Source organism: Anser cygnoides, chromosome 11, assembly GCF_040182565.1.
Source record: "Anser cygnoides isolate HZ-2024a breed goose chromosome 11, Taihu_goose_T2T_genome, whole genome shotgun sequence".
Lineage (NCBI taxonomy): Eukaryota > Metazoa > Chordata > Aves > Anseriformes > Anatidae > Anser > Anser cygnoides.
Genome location: NC_089883.1, coordinates 12,271,662 through 12,292,701, shown reverse-complemented (window position 1 = coordinate 12,292,701; position 21,040 = coordinate 12,271,662). Strand labels below are relative to the sequence as shown.

Genomic DNA, 21,040 nt, shown 5'->3' with positions numbered 1-21,040 from the left:
CCAGAACTCCTGGAAAATAAAGAAAGTCTGGAAGTGTCTGGTCGCTCCTCTACATGAAATTCTTTATGTCCGTGCTGCAGTTAAGGACGTTATCAGAGGAGCCAGGAATGTTCTTGGGGTTGGTGGGTAGAGGACAGAACATTTTTCGCAGACCCACAGGAAAGCATTGTGCTGTCCCAAGCCAATGTCATGTCCCAGAGGGACACCAGAGTCAGCACTCTCACTGCTGTAATTGCCAGCAACCAGTATAAATACATTAAATATTAAAGGGAATATTGAGAAATAACAAAAACTAATACAGAAACCACAGTGGTATGTGCTTGCAGGCACATGTGCACGCACGTGTCTGCAGTCTGTCCAATGGACTCATGCGATCATACACGATCCCGGCCCACAAGCTACATTCAATCCCTCAAACTTTCCACTGTCTTGAATTCGGTCTGTAAGAAGGAAGCCTCGTGGCCCATTTTAAAGCACTAACAGCTCCTTTTTGGCTTGACAGCTCAGTACTTTTCAGGAGGTTGGGGCACAGTTTCTCTTCTGGGCTATGAGGTATTTGGGACGCTGCAGAGATGGCACAGCCGTTCTGGAAGAGAAAGATGTGCCCCCACATAAGCTCCATGTGTGGCGGTGCCAAGCGAGCTCCACACCTGCCTTCCAGCTTCGTGGTCCAGCACGCAGCCCTGAGTCTTAGCAAGAGCAGGTGAAGGAAAGAGTGAAGGGAGACTTCCAAATACCCGAAGTGCTCCTATACTATGGGACTGAGGAAGAGGGAAACACACATGCACTGGCACTTTCGCCAAAGGCTGTGCACCAAGATCTTCATCCACTTCTTATTCCAGCAGTTCTCATGGGCTTCAAGAGGAACTCAGTGGAGTAAAAGCCTCAGGATTTAACCCACAATGAACCTACACATAAATGATCTGCATGTAAGGAGAGGTCACCAGGACCATTGCTCTGGAGAATAAGGCCCAGGGCAGAAATCCCATTCCGTGAGGACCTGACTATGGGATGCAACACTGGGCCTATGGCAGCAGCCGTGTCAAAGACAAAGCTTTCTAAAGAAAGGGGCTGGTGCGTGTGATATCTCTGTCCTCAAGCATACAGGAAACACTGCTCGAGAGCCTTCACTTCAGCTGTGCACTAGAAGGTTTTTTATACCTCTCCATCTAGTTAAATTTTCTTGGCTGCCCTCCACTCTGCCCACAAAGCACTGCTTGGAAAGGAGGAAACTCTTATTTGCATGCACAAAGACTGGCAGATTTCTTCCTCCACACAACGATGCACTATTCAAAGGAAGTGCAGTCCAGCAGGTCCCTTACCATGTGTCCAGCAGCATGCTCGTCCTCACCACCGTTTCAGCTGAGCTCATTCAGTGGAGTGAGCCTGGTGCTAGTAAGTATGAGAAGACTTGGCCTAGCGATGTGCTCACGTAGCTTCATTTTTAGATCTTCCCTGATGGGAGAAATTGAGAGCCAAAGATGTTACACCAAACATACTCATCCAATTACTGGAGCACTTTGAAAAGGTGATATGGATCAGTCTAACACCCCAAGCTCCTTCTAGAACAGAACGTGAGCATGCAGACGCTGCACTTTTGGGAAGCATCAAGAACCAGACAGATTAGCTTTGTGGCTTTTGTTAGTTGGTTCTGACTTGCTTTTGACTTCTTGCCTGCTCACTATTAACACCCCATGGTGCAGTTGTGTTTGACTTCACTATAACAAACCCTGATTTATATGGCCTCACACCATTCCTCCTCCTTTGTGTGGCCTTGAGAACAGCATAACAGGCATACTGAAATGGAACCCATTTAAATCAGTCACTACCAAAGGAGCAGACATCTTCAAAGAGAGCTATCTTTGTGAATCAAACTTCACCCTTCCTGAATAACTGTTTTTTTTTGAAATGAAAAAGCTTATTGGGGTTTGGCAGAAGCTGACAAATACCTACTCCAGAGAGTAGACTTTAAAAAAAAAAAGGTGAAAGCACGACTGAGATTCACAGAGCTGCACAATAAAGAGAGAAAAGATCCAGAGGAAAATCAAATGTGCTATATTCATCACTCAATCACTCAATCACAAGTATCCGAGCAGCTGTCCAGTGAAAGGAATTCAAGCTCCCTATTTTATGGCGCGTCTCTGAACATTGCTGATGCTTTTCCACATGGAAATGCAGCAGATGAGCTGTATACTTTCCTAGACCCATTGCCAACAGAAAATCTGCAAACCATTGTCACTGATACTAACTTAGGAGCCATGCTGTAACATACCCTGCCACCAAAGTGTGTCCACTACTTAACGCACTGCTTGCTTTAGGAATGTGGCTTTTCTTTGGTACACAGTGAACACTGCGATTATGTGTTGCATGTGCCAAACAGGCAGGGCTGGGTGGGGAAAGAGGAGGGAGGCTTCAGCTCAGAAATGATAGTACCTATTTTTAGGTTCCCGAAGCCAAGCTGTGCTGCTCCCACTCTCTTCTGATGATCCAACACGTATCACTCTAGATGTCACCAATCCCAGGCAGTCATGTCAGTTTGTGGTGCTGGGCTTTAGCATCCTGGGGGAGGGAAGATAAGCAGCAATTTTTCTGAAGTCTGTGGCAGGAACAAACTGTATCATGATAAATGTAATTTTATTATTAATATTTAGATGAGTTGTGTTTTTTGTTTTGTTTTGGTTTGTTTTTTTTAGTCTGAACTTGCTTTTAGGAGATACATACCTGGCTCTGCGTGCTCTGACAGCCTTCCACCAGAATGCAGCAGAACGTCCCCTTCACTGAAACATCCTCTATGAAAACCTGCTGGGCAACCACAGGGGATTTTTTAAAGATCTGGTTTAAGGATATTGAACGACCAAACGCCCTCTTGCTCACTGCTGCCTGGGACACATAAAAGAAGGTCTAATTGGAGTAAATTCAGGTCCCAAGTCAGTTTTACATAATTATAGTGTTTACTGGGGGCTGCACAGTCTTTTCATAGCACTCTAGGTACTACAGTCCCTGATTCCCTCAGAGATTTGACCCACAAGCAGTTTACCACACATCTGCTTTGCACTAAGAGCCCTCTGCATGCTTTTAACACACTACCAGCACAAGACAGGGATTAGTGTAGCCCCTTGGTGACAACTTATTCAAGTAACAGAATCCTCAGGTACCACAACCCAAGTGCTCTGCTCACGTCACCTGCAGCAAGTACCCGCTGGAGTTATGCCAGAGCTCTCTGAGAAAGCAGGGAACCAAACTGCAGTCTCTTAGGTCTTCAGCTGACCTACTGCAGGAACATTCCTTCTGTTTTCAGCTGCTTTTCTCCGTTACACTATCCTGCAGTACACTATGCAATCAAGTAATTAGAAACACAAATGCTACAGTTTCTCAAATGCTGGAGCATTTATCTTTAGAAATGTAACAGTGAAAGAAAATGACACCATGTAAAAAGACACCATTGTAAAAAGGAAGGGTTTGCTATATTAAAAAAAAAAAAGTTACATTCTCGATCAAGAAAAAACTGGCCTGAATAATCACAATCGTATTTTGCAGCCATGCAATCTTTTTATCTTCTTCTCTCCCAAACATCTGAAGAATATGAAGTCTGAACCCTTTACATGAAAATAGTTTAAACTAGCATTGACAGAAAACACGCAGCCATATATTGACCTGAGAGGCCAGAGAGAGTTCAAACACGAGTGAACTGTCCCTCATCTTGGATGGGGGCTGGCAGAGCTCACCTGGACCAGCCGCACCCTGTGTCACTGCGCACCACTTCTGCCAGCCACGCAGCCTGCGGGTGCCTCAATTGAATTCCTTTTCAGCAAAGGCTGGCTGAAGGAGAGCAGTACCATTATATTTAATCACAGTGGAGTTTTGGTATCCATAGAAGAATCCTGGAACCAAAGTGTATATTCATGATCGGTGACTACAGCCTGGTATAAAATGTCTGCACTGCTTCTTTCCACTCCAGTCTGTGCCTTTGAAGTCATGGTAACAGCTTTTGGATTCGAATCCTCTGATGAGACTCCTTGATTTATTAGGTAAAACATCTGGAAAAAATGAAGACTTGTGGCAGTGTAAATCCTCCAGAAGGAGCAGAGAGGTTTTGTCTGAGTAGTACTCCTGTCAAAAATCAAGGAAACCTGAGCCCTGGTGACTGGCTTAAGGTTGCTCCGTGGTTGCAAAGCTGCAGCTCAGAATGGGCCCGTTCATGTTTCACCCACTGCCCTGAAACCATCAGGCAGGCTCGGCCGAGGCCGCGAGCACAGAGAGGAATGTACATCAGCTAACAGCCCTTGGTGCTGGGATCGTGCCACAGCTAACTAAATGATTTTCATACGCTCTTGCAGCTTGAATGTCGGTAGCAATTCTGCCCTTGACATTAATAAGGTAGCTCCTGTTATAAATCACTCCGTACTGTGGAAGCAGTATGAAATGTAAAATACCTGCCTCTCTCCCTCAAAGAAAAAGGCAACAGCGAAATGCAGACAGGCCGGGAAGACGTAGTTCAGGTCACCTACACTGCGGTTCTGTGCTGAAAAGGGGTGGCAGAGTGACTCCTCTGCTCCCCAGTTACAACCACCTATGTGAGGAAAGGAACGCTGGCTTCGGCAGGAGGCAAAAATTACCAGCCTTGGATAACGCTGATTTGAAAGGAATAAAACCTGCACAGGTAACAAACAAGAAGACACACATTTTGTGAAGTGGATTTCTTCTTTTATTTGGAATGAGCCCTGAATCAAGGCAAAAAATGGACCAGGAGGAGCAGCTTGCTTTGCCCCGGAGTTGCTGCTGATGGCTTCTTCTATGAGAGGTGTGTGCAGGGACACGTGTGTGAGCAGATGCCTCTCTGCCTATCTGTAAAATATTTGTTAGATGAGGGCACAGCTATAAAGCACAGAGGTACTTGACTCAGAATTATTTACTCTCTCTGCCTCCTCCATACACCAACCCATGATCCAAATTTCAGAGCTCCCGCTTTTTTCCCCAGAGAGCCATCTTTTGACAGTCATTTTCCCATCTAAATCCCCCTTCCAGCGATTTGAATAATGCAGCTGTAACACTAGCCCGAGTGCCAGTCTTCTTTTTGGAGGGGGTGTAGGGCCGGCAGAGGAGGGGGGAGTTCGGGGAGTATTTTTTTAATCAGATAAATTATTGCTGGGAAACCAGCCACTTCTCTCCATTCAATTTATACTCTGTGGGGAATCCATCTAATACCCCTTCACCGAGTGTGAGGCAGGACCAGCGAGATGCTGTCTCAAACCAGGGAGGAAAGCAAAAGATGGGGTGGAGCACTGGGAATGAACAAGCCACTGGAGGAAGGGGCTATGCAGAAGCAGAAAGGCAAGAAGAAAAGCCTGAGCACGCACGCAGCTCCTCAGACGAGGAAGGAAAGGAGAAAATGTTCCTGCTCACTTCTCCGCTGGCAAATTGGAGTTGACTCGGGCTGCGAATGGGGCGAGATGAGCTCAGGCTGGCTTGCGGAGCTTTTCACCTGCAGGGAGGTGGCGAAGCTCCAGGCAGGTCCGTGGCTGCACGGGATGCGGGTTCCTATCGGGCGCTGCTTGAGTTTGCAAAATGGGCTTAGTGATTTCACCCTGGCTCCCAGGAGAACTGGGACCATGCCTGTTCACCTCCCCATTGCAACTGGAACTGGTTAATGCCTTGTTGGCTGGCTGAGAGAAGCCGAGGGCTGGGAACAGAGACAGCTCCCAGCACATCGGGTTTCAGACATGCTTGCAGGGCAGCATGTCTGGGAAGCTTGCCGTGCCGTCTGGGCATACCTTTTATTCTTGTTTGTATTACTTTAACACCTAAGGCCCCAACCAAGACAAGGCTCCGTTGTGCCAAGGCGTTGTGCATGCACATAGCGAGAGATGGGCTGTGTCCTGAAGAGCTCACAGCCTAACCAGACAGACAATTAGAGGTGGGGAGTGGAAACAGGTGCACAGAGAAGGGAAACGATTTCCCCGAGCTCAGGGAGTGAGTCAGTGTCCAAACCAAAACCAGAACTCAGTGCCTGATACCAGGCCACAGCACTTGCTTCCCTTTCATGTGCTAAAACCAATTCAGCCTTTACACGTCTCACTGTAGCACTTCTCAGTGACTAGACTATACGTTTGTATCGAGTTTGTAAAGAATACAGGGCAATGGCACCTGAATGGATGTCACGGCACACTTTCCTGGCCTTTTCTTCTTCTGCAAAACAAAGAAAGAAAAGCTTTAGTGGGAGAGTTGGCGGTGAGCTTGGGAGACAAGGAGACTTCTGAGGAAGATTGCCCAGATTCTGGGAGTGACTACAGTACAAATAATGGTAGAAAATAAAGGAACTGACTCAGCAGGAGGCAAAGGGAAACAAGTGGAAGAGTAACTCTGATCTGGAAAACTGCATGGAGAATATGACATACCAGGCAGAAAAGAGAAAGAAGGCAAAAAAGAATCCAGACGTGTATTGCCTGCATTTCAGATAGTTTCCTTCTGACAGCCTGTCACCAAACTGCTGAGCACCCATCCTCAGAAAAGCAGGCCTTACACATAGTCCAGTTATTTTGGGCCCAAAACAAACAAAGAGATTCCTTTAATTCAGAGCTCATTTCCATCTGCCAGTCCCCATGATTTTCCATCTCCAAATACAAACTGCTTGAAGCTGTTGTTCCCAATACCACAGTTTCCTTTCCCAGGTAAAATTTATGGTTAAAGTAACACAGATCTAAACATGTAATTAAACTCCTCTAGCCTATCTACCAAACAAACTTATTTTCAGACTTCAATTAACCTCTGAGGTTACTTCTTAGAATTGCAAATCTCGCTAGAAATGCCAGAACCACTTGTGGCAGGATGAAGTGAGCCCACTGTGTCGGGTTACGGGGATCATCTTAACCTGCAGTGGTTCTTGTCCAGCTCAGAAAAAAAATCCTGAGCAGTCCATTCCTGTCCATTGTCAGTAAAAAAAAAAAAAAAAAAAAAAAAAAGTAACTTGGCATTTTCTCTTTCCTTCCTAGGAAACAGAGAAGAAAGTGTTATCTCCTCCTCCTCAGATACCGTTTTCTTGTATTTTGAGTCCCCAGACATATGTACTTTATATAAGTGCTGCCCATTTCAGAGGTTTTATCCTGGACTGGATGATATCTGGTGGTAGGGGTATTCAAGTTGCTTTGTGCATTTAGTCATCCCTAAGTGTCTTTTTGGCAATCTGTTCCAGATTCTAAGCATTTTACATTAAGACTTGGGGACTTGGTAATCTCCCCTCCCAATCCCCACCAACAATAGAAATATCAACTCTTCAACCTTAAATCAAACACAGATCTCTCTAAAATCCTCACCTGGAACCATCTTTCACAAGTCTCTTATCTTGGTGACTGCTAGACTCCTCAGGATCCACAGTAGTCTCCCTGTCAGAGGAAATAAAAACAGATCCCATGAATCAGGACCTCTTCTTGACACGAACAAGGTGGAGGGGATGCTCTTTGCCTGCAGCTACAGTAAATTGCTGTTTAAGCCTTGCCAACATTTCTGCAGACTCACCGGGCTGTGGGAGGTTTGGGCTGCTCCATTCTTCCGCGTTGGTTATCATCTTTCATTTCTTTTACACCTGATACCATGTGGTTTACAGAAATCTCTCTGGGCCCAATAAACTATGGAAGTAAGCCTCCTTATTCTGTTTTCTTTCTTCTCCTGCCCTTCTTCATTCATTTCCTGGCTCTAAACTAAGCAACCGAACCCCCCAGGGTTCATCGGTAAGCAAAGAGCAGCCAGAAATGACAGGAAAGAGGGTCCTGCCCAAGCATGAAAGAAAAGTAAAGACAGAAGGAGTCCCCAGCCCTCTAACAGGGAAGAAGTATGCCTGATTGCATCACTCCTACGCTCTATTACACACAGGGTGAGCGAAGGACAAGGAAAACCAGCCTTTATGCAGCCAGGGATCTGTATTCCTTCAGGAAACAGTTCATGTGCTGCTTCTCAGGGGCAGCTAGAAGCACTCGGAGGTTTGTCATCACCTGGGCTGGAGGCCCTGACAGGCTGTGTCAGCGCCGGGCTTTTCTTCCCAGCTCCCCTGTGACCGTCCCTGTGGCGCACCTGCGAAAGCAGAGGCAGCAGGACCGACAGAGCTGCTCCCCACACCTCCGCACGGGGCTGATGCACCCTGCTTCTCTTCACCGGCACTCCGCTAATGGAATATGTGCAGCCACACGCGGATCCCTGAGAAGCAGAAATACCCAAGCCCGGTTATTAGGGAACCAGATCCCACAGATCATCTTCCCCCCTGCCCTTCCCCACAGCGTTCCAGCTCGCTTCCAGCTCACTTCCATGTGCTTGGCTGGACAACTGGCAGCACATGCTGGGTCGGAGCAACACGTGTGCTGCCTGGCCAGCTGGCTGCTGCTGCTTCTCCCAGCGGATGTGGGGCTTCTTCCACTAGTGGGGATGGCAATTTGTTTTTTTTTCCCTCCACTCAGCTGCAAACCTTCAGGTAACTCGTGGGAATTTCGTATCACTCTGATTGACTGACACTTTCAAAAGTAATTCAAGGGAAGGGAAGAATGACAGCGTAACAGTAGGATATTTCTTTAGAAACCAAGATAAAAATGCTAGTGTAAAAGGGCTGATAGAAATCTTGTTTCCTTCACCCACAAATTCCTTGATGCTGGAAAACATACCCCCCCCCCCCACCTTTCCCATATTCTCCAGTTTGCTACAAGTTCTGACATGAACAGCTTCTGCTGGGAATAGCTGACTGTGCCAAAATATGATAGTTGCTGTTCCTATGCTGTCCTCCCCTCCCCAGATTATCACATTTCAGCTATTGACATTGCCCAGAAAATGAAAGTTGCTCAGTGTTTACTAACCCTTCTGCTCCTCTCTGCTCTGCAAGGACCTCTGTGGGACAGCCGGCTCTCTGCTGTTTACAAGCCCATCTGCTTCTGTTGCTTTTCTCCACCTGAAGTTGGAATGCTCTGTTCGGGATATTGCTCACAGTTGTGTTGGGAACTGCAAAGAGCAGATGAGGATTTCAGGTGGTGAGCAAGCAGCATGAAATGAAGAATACAAATATGTTTTCCTCTAAATAGTCCTAAAAATAATATAAACAAGAACAAGATGACAAAGGAAATTCCAAAAAGCTAAGGATGGCTTCAGCACCACAATCGTTCCAAGGAGAGACCCAAATTACGAGAATTTAAACATTTAGAATCAAACCAGAAAGGGAAAAACACATGTGCTCCAGTGACTGTTCTCCTGAACTTACACTGCTGCTCTCTGCATTTTCAAGTCTCTCAAGGTAGAGGTACAAGACTCTGCTTTGCCCAAACCTGTACAGCTGCTGTGAGCTGCTTAGTTCACAGTTCTCCATGCAGTTTAACTCAAGGCCACATTTCCAGGGATAAAAGGGGGACCTTGGGAGTCAAAGAGACTGGAAACCTGTCTGCCCATACCGCCTTCAGTGGAGCGCCCAGAGACAACCCTAAAAAACAGAGCTGCTTTCCTAAGAGCCTGAGCTAAGCACAGCTGCAGGAGGGACCAGAGGGGGCTCTTCAGAGTCTTAAGGCACTGAAATGCTCTCCATAGCCCAGCACGCTGCTAGTCAGCTAAGCACACCGTGCGACAAGCCTGGGCAGGCTGCTGCAGACATCCACATGCTCTGTGAGAGGCAGCTGCATGGATGGGAGGCAGACGGGTTGGGGAGCACGCGGTGCTAACAGAGGCGGGTGCAGATAGAGTGAATGCCTCCAAACCCCGTGTTTCTTTGTGCCACAGCCTCTGCGCCTGGCTCGCATGGTGGAGAGGGGCTGCACTGTGATGTCTGGGCACTGCCTTGGCCGATGGGGAGCAGCAGAAGGTGGCAGTCACTCTTTGCTCCCAGATGTGGGCTTCACAATGTTGGTGCCTGGCTTGGAAGAGAAAACAGAAACCGTTGCTGCTTCTGGCCCTTCTGGGAGCTAAAGAAAACTAGCAGACCCCAAAGAGAGGAGCTGAACTGCCCCTGATGAGGTCACATCAGAAAACAAAGGTGACCAGAATAACCTCACTCTTGCCTTGTGCTGTTTTTCACCAAAATTTGCTAATTTGGGCCAAGGACTGGCTAAAGGAAGGGATCAACTACAGCATTTGGGATGGTATCCATGCTGTGTCCCTAGTTTTAGAAGGGTCAGCTTGCCCACAGAGACATTTGCCACTCTGTGTGGCAGAGCAGATGCGAATTTTACAGGACACACACATACTGGAAGTTCACACTGTGTATGGACAAAGACTGAGAAGGAGAAGGAAATACTGGAGGTGGAGAGGGTGAGATCTCACGGAGGAAGAACCCACTGCAGGTTCCTTCTATTGTCCCTCTGTGCATGGCTCCCTCCTATGCTGTCGGGTCACCAAACTCCACCAGTTCAGGGTCAGAAATTTGCCTGGTTTAGGGAGGAACACGATGCCCCAGTTGGCAGCTTCCTGACTCTGCCCCACCAGCTCAGCTCAGCACGACTTGCACAGATCACGTCCCAAGTCTTGAGGCTATTGAGAAAAGAAGCTGTGAGCTCCCGGGAAGGGAGGAGCTTGCCAAGGCAGCTGCTCTGCTCAGATGTGCAACCTGTGGAGAACATCTCCTTCCCTCTGCAACACTAGCGTGCCCTTTTCAACAGATGAGTGGGCTTGGATTACCTCTTTCTAAGCACTTTATGGTAACTGGGCCCCGTGCAGAGGGAGATCTGAAAACCTCAGAGCTGCTCAAGGCTACTGGATGAAATGCTGGCTCAGCTTACACCCATGGACAAAGGGCACCCGCACCTCTGAGAAGCGCACGTGCTTTGTTCCCAAGTTCCAGCAGAGCTCAGCTCTGTGGTGGGCACCAAAGCAAACTGCTAGATTTACAAAGATGCTTTCACATCTGTGCTAACAAGGTGCTGGGCTGCTCTGGAAACTTCACCCTTAGTGGGCGAGGGGAGGAGGAGCGAAATCACACTGCACAAAGCTTCTGCCTTGTTCACTCTTGGGGAATCTTCTCATTCAGCCTAACCACTCCTCTGAACAGCTAGGTGCAACACCCCAGCATAAAACAGTGCCTGCAGCAGTGCTGTAGCGCTCAGGGCCTGGATCAGGACCTCTCAGCACACATGCTCTTCATTAATGCTAACCCGGGAGCAGAAATGATCCGAGAGCAAAACCTCCGAGAGGATTAAGCACAAGCTCTGGTGCAGGGAGGGGATCCAACCTGAACTTCCTCCAAATCACGCAGTCAGATCTGGTTGCTCTGGTTTGGACCTGGCTCTGGCAAGACAAAGTGACGCAGTGAGACGCTGAAAGAGGGGAGCAGAAAGAAAGGAAAACAGTCCGCTCCCTCTCACCCCAAAAGCACAGTGCCTCGCTTCTAGGCCCCTCAGTGTACACAATAAACTTGTCTCCCTTCCCTCACTCCGGGTTACATTGTTCGCTTTCCTGCAAATTGTTTCCACATTCTGTATAAATAACCCCAGTGCCAGGGAGGGGGAGGGAGGGAGCAGAGGGGCGCACGGAGAAGGGGTGGGAGGAAATCAGATGTCTTTGTTACTTTTCAAAAAGAAGGTGGAGGATGCCGAGAAGCAGTTTGGAGCCGGAGCCTTGGCAGGCCGAGCAGAGAACTGCCATCGAGCTGTGTTCAGACCTGGAGGAAGAAGAGTAAACAAGGGAGAGATTATATATAATTATAGACAATCATGTTGCTGGGGATAAACAGGAATCAAAAGCATGGAGGCACTGAAGTCTGGCACGTCCCCAAGCACAGAACAGAAGCCAGTCAGCGAGAGGCAATGTGGCTGGAAAGCGCTTCCCTTTGGGCCTGTTTTCAGTTAGCTCAGGGGCTGGTTTTTTTTCCTCTCTTTTTGGCTTCAGGCATTCCCCCATAAAGAGACGAGCCTGCCCAATGGGAAACAGAAGCCAAACTGAAGTCAGCAGAATCCTTGTCTGCGACATTAATAGATTACTCTGTGAGAAACGTCAGAAATGTTTGGAAAAGATACAGCCCGCTTAGGTCAGCAAAAACAACAACAACAGGAATTTCTGAACAAAAACGGCTTTAGAAACACTCCTGAAGTGGTGCCTGCGTGTCCTGAGGGCACTCTCCTTGCAGGCAAAGCCACGCAGGAGCAGGAGGCAAAGGGTGAGCTGCAGCTAAGGGTCCTGCTCCCAGTGCCCCTGGATCAGGGCTTCGTGACAAAAAGTTGTCCAAGCCCCTTGGCTGCCTCACCTGCTCCCGGTGTGCGTGGTGCTGAGCTGTCTGGGAGTGCTGTGTGTTTGACATAGCTCCCTCCTCGGTTTGCTGCAAACCAACGGCAAAAAGACGAGCCACTGCCTGCGCCATGGGGCACCCCGTGCTCCCTCCCGCCTGTCTCTGCATCTGCAGGGGGAACAAGCAGGAACCCGAGCGTGATGGGGCCCTCCTGCCACCGCCTGCCCGCCCGTGCCGCGAGGGCACCCAGCTTGCTGTATCACAGCCCAGCACGTCAGCAACTGCTTTGCCTTTGCAGAGCCTGGGAGGGAGAAGGAAGAAGCCTCTGCGTGTGCTGGAGATGATTCTGGATGTAGTCAAGCGAGCGGGTTCTGATGCTACAAGTGTTGTGGCCGAGACTGGGGATGCTCATCTGCCTTGGCACAGCTCTCCCTGAGTGCCTAACAGTGCCCTGTGAAGGGGAGAGGAGGAGGAAATTATGAAGAAACAAAGCCAAGAAGCACAACTAAAACAACGGCATATGGCCCACGAGGTTTGTGTTGTTCTGTTTCTTTTTTTAAGAAGGACCTTGGGGGATTTGAAAAAGAAACAAGAAAGAAGCCTCGTTCATCCTTCTTTTCCTTCCCTTGAAGGCTCCACAGCTCACTGGAGAGTTAGAGGGAAGGCGACATGACGAACAAAGGATGGCAACCTCAGTCGGTGACAGAAGGAGGATTGCTTAGCAAGGCAGTGTAAAAAGCTCTCTCCCAGGCATTGTTTTAAATCCAAATAGCTTACAGCCTGCTGAATTCTTAAGCCATTTTCCTGATCTCTCAGCTGTTCTTCATTGAGAACTCAAACAGACATTTCAAAGCAAGAAAGCAGAGAGAAAATATAGATATAGATATAAGAAATAACCAAACCTGTGTTTAGAATCAGCTTAAGAGTACAAGAAGCAGGGCATGCACAAAGGCTCTTCTACTTTCTCTCCTTCAGTAAAGGTGCTCTGAATGTCCTTTTTCCTAAGGAAAGAAAATGGATTTTTTAAGGGAAATTACATTTCCTCTCTGAGAACAGTGTCACAGTTTGGTGAATGATATCACCTGGCTATCTGGGTATAGTATTTTCTGTATTTTCTGTGAATTCATCATTGTGGGCATTTTCCTCCAGGATTTCTTATACCAACAAATCCTTCACCAGTGGTGGAGACGTGTTGAGGGACATATATGCATCTGCGTAAGTGCAAGATCTCTCTGTTGGCCGTCTACAAACTGCCGTGGTGTTACAGGTGAGGTCAGTTGAAGCATAAAACAGGAGTCATGTTTATCTCAAAACTGCTAGAAACAGATCAGAGAGGGCAGCAGGAATGGAATTGGAAAAAGACAGCAATGGGTTAAAAAAGGCATTTGGGGTCCAAGCCTTATCTGCTCTAAATTTACATTGACTGTGAGGTAATATCTAAGCAACCTACTCCCACACGAAGTTACAGCAGTTACTTCCAAACATCCCAGGCACGAGTGTACAGAACCGAGAATAAAAACAAGATAACAGAGCAATATCAAAAATAAGCTGATCGTGTCCTTTAAACACGTGCCTGTGTGCCATGCTGGACAGAAACAGTGTCAGAAGTTTAGTGATATGGTGAGAGAGTACAAGTGAGCCAAACTGACAAACCTGGACAGATAATAGCCGCTTTACTTTCTCTTTCATTTAGAAGTAACCAAGAAGGGAGAAGGATACAGAGTGCTTGTCCTGATGTTCTGTCAAAAATAAAATGAGGTTACTGGTCTACTGCAAGCACAGATGAACATCAATCACAAGTCCTTCATAAAGGCAGGCCCACAAAACAGTCCCTCAGTATTATTAGAAAGCAAGACTTAAAAGTTTATCAAAGTGGAAAGAGCAGATCCTCAAGGGTGAATGGATTTCATAAGCAATCACCAAATCCTTCTCCAGGCACCTCAGTGTGACTTGCAAGGCGGCCAGAAAATCAAAAGAGCTGCTACCTAAAGAACATACAGGAGTGGTCCCAGCAGGAATCATGGAGAACACCCTTGGTGGGATAAAGAGCCACTCCTTCCTTGCCTCTTCCAGTTCTCCTAAAGCAAAGAGGAAAAAAAAGAGTACATTGTCTGCATCGCTGCTTGTTTTTGCGTTGCAAAACTTATTTGTATGTGCTGGGGGAAAGGTTCCCTTTGGCTCGTCACAACATCTCCACGTCTGGGTACGTCAGTTGGCAGTCTCTGCTTTGGATGGGCTCAGGACAGGAGTATCAGACCAACACTTCAGTACCCCAGAGCTCAACAGCTCAGCAGCTGCTGAAGGTCAGCAGAGGCAAGACCCAACTGCATTTCAGTTCTAATAATCCCATTTTGGATACTGGAACTTGGCCACGGGGAATGAAAACACGACTGAAGCACGACTGCTTTATCCCCACCCTGCCTGGCGGCCAAAGCAATGCTTTGGGGCACTGGCCTGTGAGTCCCACTTCTGGCAACTCCAGCAACTCAAAGGAAGCGGAGCGATGGGATTTTTCTCCTCGTCTCCTTGCTGGTGGCACTGGAAATCCTTGTAGGCCACTGAGAAAGCATGCTGCCCCCTTGGCTGGTGCTCACACCTCTGCTGTTGCTGTCATCCCCTGCACATCCACTTTTGAAATAATTACTTCCATGGCTTATGAAATAACTCATGTCACTGACGGAGACTGATGAGAGCAGCCCTCCAGGCCCGAACTGCTGGGTGCAGGCACCTTTCAATATGCTGCCTGCAATAAATGTGGCAGGGGGAATGCAACGTTTTGTTCAATGAAAAAAAAAATCCCATTTCAAGCTTCTGAAGGGTTATTATAAGATGTGGCACGATAAAACTCAGGACATGAGACTCTTTAGATTTAATAATACATGCTATCGATTTTTTCCTGCAGAAAAACTTCAGTGAACACCCTTTTTTGTTTAAATCTTTTGTTGCAAAATTGATTATTCATTGAAAACATACATCGCAAAGATTTGACCAAGTGATTTCTTAAAAAGTTCAGATTTCTGCATCAAAGCAGACATTGCCAAAAAGCAACAACCATTTTGCTGTACAGTGATCGTTAGCAGAAAAGCAACTCTGACAGTAAGTTTTTAATTAGCCCATATAAATGTGTATGCAAATGTACATAACTGCATTTCAAAGGAAAACAACTCACTCCCTAAAACAGAAATGCTTCTACAATAAAAGCTACAGAAAAACAGCAAATAAGAATATTCTGATCCTAACATACATGTTAATATGTCTGTTAAGCAGACGGATAGGGTCAATTTATCCCCCCCCCCCCGCCTGACCACGGCTCCCAAACTGTCCAGAAAATAGCCACCCACAACACAGCTCAGGAGCTGTGATCCACAAGCTGTATCTGCTGCTTAAGTACCATGCCCTAAGATCATTGTTAAATTGCTTTCTGAAAGATAAAATATGATGGTTAATCTGACTCCGACGGGTATATTTTTATAACCGATGCAACATGGAGGTATCATTTAAAGGATGCGTTTGTACATCACATTCTTTAAAATATCAGAGCAGGAAACCTCCTGAATGCTGCCTACACCGCACGTCTGATTGGCTTCTGTTCTCCAAATGGGAAGGGGGCAGGGAGGGAGGTGAAGCAGCCGCAAGAAGAGGATTGAGATACACACAAGAGAGAAGGGAGGCAAAGAAGAAGATCAATTAATGATCCGATCCCGGTGAGAAAACAAGTACAAATGTGGTCCCTAAAGTTAACGCCGTTGGTTGCAGCGAGGAGCCGATCGATCGATGTTGGCGATGGCTTGGGGAGCGACGCAGAGCACTGCGGTGGGAGCCCAGCACGGGCTTCCAGCGGGCAGGGCGCAAGTCCCCAGATTACAATAAAGCAGCTTGAAGGTGACAGATTTCATTGTTGAAGGTGATAAAATTCCACGTGGTGCGCTGCAAAACAAGGGCTGGAGCTCAGCCCGCAGAAGGGGAGGCAGCCCCAGCCAATGTGGCAGGAGTTTCTCCTCCCCTCCTCTCCCTGGAAATCGGTCCAGAAGCGCCCGAGTGCCCGAGGTGTGCGACTTGTTTCTGCCTGACCCACGGCTGCTGCTCGTGAACCGAGCACCTGGTGGGGCTCCCTGCCTCGTGCCTCTATTCCCACCCGTGCGGTGGGAGTGCAAGGGTGATGCAAAGCAGCAGAAACGTCAGGCTGGCCTCACAGAGAGTCCTGCAGCAGGCAGGATCCTGCAGGCCGCGTGTCAACGTGAATGAGTTGGCCACGGCACCTTCTCCCGTTTGTGTTTCGCTGAATTCTCACTAAGAAGATCCCTGCTGAGGGACAGGCCAGCAGGGCCGATCATGAACAGTGTGTCCCAATAGCTTCAGGTTTTGTTTTTTCAGAATAAGCCCTGACTGCCGTTACACAGGCACATGCCCATGCAGCAGAAGTCCGACCTTCATGCCACACTTTGCTGCAAATGTTTTGAGGAAGGATTGAGAAAGGACAGGTGTTTGCTGTTCTGCTCTCACAGGGGCTGGATTTGGTCTGGATGCTGCCCCCATCACGGCTGCTTGAGATGCAGGGAAGACTCGGCAGCAGCGATGTGAAAGGAACAGGAAAATCAAAGCCTAAGACTAAACTAGCAATTAGACCAGCCCCGGAATATATTCAAGTCAACTCAATCCATACAAGAATTTCAGTCACGGTGTGCTCGTGCCCACACTTCCTCCCTCCCTCCCTTCCTCTCCCGCAACCCAGGGCTGAGATCCAGCATTCCTGTCTGCCTAATCAGAATATGCAAGAAGTGCAGTGACAACACGTCTCCTAAGATGCTTTATCAGTTTTGCAAAGTCCCAGTTCATCCTCCTCTTGAGGATCTATTTACATATTGATGTATTTATTCGGCTCTCTCCACCAGGCATGCCCCATGAGATTAAACCATTTTATTTACAAAGACATTGGGGTTGCAGCTCCTAACAATTAAGTCAGCCAAGATATAACTTTGCATGTGCTTTCAGATTGATGTGTGAACAGACAAAAGCGGCCTCGTCAGCGATTCAGGAGCAGCCGGAGGGAGGACCGGTTAAACCCCATCTATATAAACCAGTCGATAGCTGCTGCAACTGGGAAAAATGAATTGGGGTGGTGGGAGGCGCAAATACGCCAACGGGAAAGATAATGAGCCAGTAGGAGTGATGGATAAAACCTGCAGAAGAAACTTTGCCAGCGTAGCTCACCTTAAAGAGCAGGTTCTTCAGAGTAGCTTGTGCTTCATGGGAACTCGCAGGCTCACAGGATTTGCCCCTGCTCCATCTCACCCATCAAAGCCACCTATTAAAAAGGAGAAAAGCTGTTTTCTCTCAGAGGGCTATGCAGGAAGGGAAAGGAGGATGGGAGGAAAAGGGAGAAATACCTTGCAAGATGGAAGTCAGCAAAAGGTCATTTAAGATAAACTGCAGCTGACTTCACGCTCCGGGCAAGGTGCTACGGCGCCTTCTGCAGAGAGCTTTTCCCTGGGCAGATCTCCAGAACACCCTCCGTCCTTCTGCTCCCCGCTGGCATCTGACTGGGCTCCAGTTGTCAACGCTCCTCTCCATACCCTCCCTGGGCACGGCGTTGCGCTAACAGGGCGCACGCTTTGGGCCAGCTTTGCAGCGTTATCCTCCCAATTCCTGTGCAGTGCCACCGAGCGCCAGCGAGCCCTGCAATTAAAACAGCATTAATCAAAGCACGCGCTGGATGCGGAGGTGAGCAACAGGCACCTGCAGGAGTAGGAATGTCCAGCACACCTTCCTCTTTGTCTCTCTGCCTTCCGCCAGATTTAGTATGTCCATCAGAGTATTCTAGGCTCCACCAGACACAAAAGCTGAAAAGCCACCTGCGTATTGAGACCAGTATAAATCTGGCACGCTGCTGCCTGCTCCTGACAGCAATCTCATCGGTGCCAGCATTCTTCTGAGCATCTCTGACATTTCGGAATTATATTTAGAGACCTGCATGTGAATTTAATTTTGAAGTTTGCTACAGAACACTGATATATAAATATTCTGCACACCCCGCCTGAGGGTCTATTGGTGCACAGCAAGGCTGTGCCAGTGCCTGTAATTAAACAGGAATGGGCAGCCCAGGGAAGGAGCACTAAACGGTAGTCTTAACCATCTTAAAAGTCGGCACTTGTCTGCTTATTAATTCTCATCCTGATCTTTTGCATAGCACTATCGCCAGGCTAATTAATCACAGGTGCAAGCATAAGCATTAATTGCAACAATGAATCACTCTTTTTTTTTTTGTCTGTGCCTGGCCGTTCCTAGCCTATAGGAATGCTGCTACTCCCGTTACTTTTATAATTATTATAAATACAGAGCCAGCAACATGCACTACATTTGTAGGCATTAAAAAAGACATGGTATTTGGCCTCAAGCACTAACAATCTGGTGCATATTCGGGGGGTGATGAATGCATTTCACTGACAGTCTGAAAATGCATTTCCTGGATCATTTTAATTCAGGAATGGTCTGAGGACTTTAGGTAAAGCACAGGTTTTGGGAATCCAGCGTCTGCAGCTCTCCTGGTCAACACTCTGCAGCAGGTCTTGGCTGCTCATGGCTTGTTGGGACTGCCAAGGTGCACGGCGGTCTCCAAATCCCGCTGCCCAGCCTGCCTCGACCTCCCTGGGAAATTACAGAAGATGGGAGGGCTCTCAAGAGCAGATGGCAGGAGGGAAATGCTCGGTAACCTCGGGGTCTCCAGGCTCGGATTCAGCTTGAGCGAGATCAACCCAAAGCCCTGACGTGCAGATGAAAGGAAGGGATGTTGTGAACCTTCGAAGCCAGGCATGTGCCCAGAGACCCCCAATACCGCTGGAGCTGTCAGCAGATGCTCTGGTGCCTGACCTCCTTGTGCCCATGAAGAAACCAGGGGCTCCAGGGGCTCACAGGACAGACACAGGGCAGGCAGAGGGGAGCACAGGGGAGCTGAGGCCACCGTGGCCTTTGCTGCAGGGAATTTGGAGCCTCCCAGCCCGGTGCTGGGCGAACTGATGTCTTCCCTGGCACGGGCACAGGACAACACAGGGATGGAAACACGTCTCAGCATACTGCATAAGGGGTAAAAAGCAGAAAAGCTGCTGACTGTGCTGCGCTGAGAGATTAGATTTTAAATGTATTAAATGACTAACGTGCATTATGCGTCCTTCCCAGGCCAAACCACCTGCATACGCAATGTGTGGCTATGATGTGGGGTTGACAGGTTCAGGCAAATGGTTCAGGACTAATTTTCAGTGTCAGACTGGCAGAAGGTGCTCCAGACAGAAGCTCTTGAGGCTGGGGGAGATGAAGCCAAAGCTGCGAAAACACTGCTTTTTAGGGAGAAAACAAAAGCTAAAATTTGAACAGCTATAAAAACACAGTTTGTCAACCAAACTACAGTAAATATTTCCTTTCTTTGCTAGCACAGAGGCTGGGGAGATAAAGAAATAGCTGAAGGAGAACTCAAGGTGAGCACCCGTTATTTACAGCTGCTGATGAATAAGCAAACCCCCACACTGTGTTCTCCTACAGGACAGCAAATGCTCTGGCCTGCTTAAGAGTCTGTTTAGTTGTTATTTTTTCCCCTCCTGGGGTGCGCTTTACATGCGGCTCCAGTGAAACGCCGCACCACTATTAATTGCTCGCACGCACATAAAGCACACGGCATTCTCCTTCCCCACCGCTGCGGTCCCAGCAGATCAAATGGGGGAGCTGGAAAAGTCACCTACCAAGGCAGAGGCTTGGAGAATAATGTAAAAAAGATCCAAAAGGATTTGTGTTGCTTGTTTTTGTTGGTCTTTTTTTTTTTTTTTTTAATATAATTTACTTCCCTCTGCCAGCTTAAAAGCATAGGCTTGTTTGAACTTCCTAGGGAAGTCGGGAGCACTGAAGAGAAATTGGCAGGCTCCAATCTGGCTGCTTTTCCTTATTATGAGAAAATACACTCTCGTCTCCTTGTCTAAGGGTATGAATTCTTCATCTCATATTGTGTTTGCACAGAAGCGTGAAATGTATCCTGAACATTGGTCGTCACCCACACTTCACAATGCGAGAACAACGAGGGCAGTGAGACATGGAATGAGAACGGGAACGCCACAAAAGTGGGGGAGCGGGTGGCTGCTTCTGTTCCAAGGCCCGGGCTCTTGCGCTGCATTCACCATATCCATGGCATTTAAAAGGAAACCAGAGGCACGTTTTTCCTCCGAGATGCTCAGGGGCCCTGTTTTGTGAGCTGTTGTCCCTGTGGGAAGCTCCCTCCTCCCTTTCCGTAAATGTTCCCCCTGCTGCCGCTGAATCACCAAATAATCTGGAGACCCGTGGGAAGGGAATTAAATGGTGGTTATCACGCTGCCATGTTCTGCTCACTTTATTTGTTTTAAATGACCATGAAAGCAAAGGGTGAAAAAGAAAACACCCAAGTGGAAAGTTAATTGAGCTGCTGAAATGTCTTTAAAGGAGCACTGTAGGCTGGATTACGATGCCTCGGCTCGCACTGGTGGCATTTGCTCACATGAGTGGGCACCTGATCACGCAGTATGCCTGGGACCCCGTCTCTAAAGGATCCATGTCTCTTGGAGCCGAGGACAACCAAAGCTACCCAGCTGCAGGGACCTGACAGGGGGCTTGATAGGACAGCATGCTCCAAAACTGGCCAGGAAGGGAGCAGGCTGCGGCACTCGATGTGGATGAAGGCCACAGGGGTTTGTGTCCTGGTTTCTCAGCAAGGTTTCCTACTCCAAGGAGAGTAGCCAAGGAGCTGGCCCAGCTGGGCTCTGGCATTAGGAGGGAAAAACTATTCCCCTGTCCGTCCTGGCTACTTTCTCCCAAAAAGCTCCACTTACGGTTAGGAGAAATTGGGAA

At 48.0% G+C, this 21,040-nt stretch overlaps 1 long non-coding RNA gene across 1 annotated transcript in view; it reads right to left on the bottom strand.

The window, feature by feature from the left end:
- Positions 1 to 21,040, bottom strand: part of LOC106044201 (uncharacterized) — a 111,076-nt gene that overhangs the window by 13,172 nt on the left and 76,864 nt on the right. The window contains exons 13-26 of the long non-coding RNA XR_010834151.1: positions 17,566 to 17,854; positions 17,390 to 17,483; positions 13,832 to 14,256; positions 13,261 to 13,491; positions 13,081 to 13,179; positions 12,197 to 12,629; positions 11,522 to 11,614; positions 11,109 to 11,241; positions 8,835 to 8,976; positions 8,065 to 8,187; positions 7,311 to 7,379; positions 2,722 to 2,799; positions 2,434 to 2,559; positions 1,323 to 1,455 (exon numbers count right to left, since the gene is read on the bottom strand). This is a non-coding gene — a long non-coding RNA (uncharacterized lncRNA). The remainder of the gene's footprint in view (positions 1 to 1,322; positions 1,456 to 2,433; positions 2,560 to 2,721; positions 2,800 to 7,310; positions 7,380 to 8,064; positions 8,188 to 8,834; positions 8,977 to 11,108; positions 11,242 to 11,521; positions 11,615 to 12,196; positions 12,630 to 13,080; positions 13,180 to 13,260; positions 13,492 to 13,831; positions 14,257 to 17,389; positions 17,484 to 17,565; positions 17,855 to 21,040) is intronic.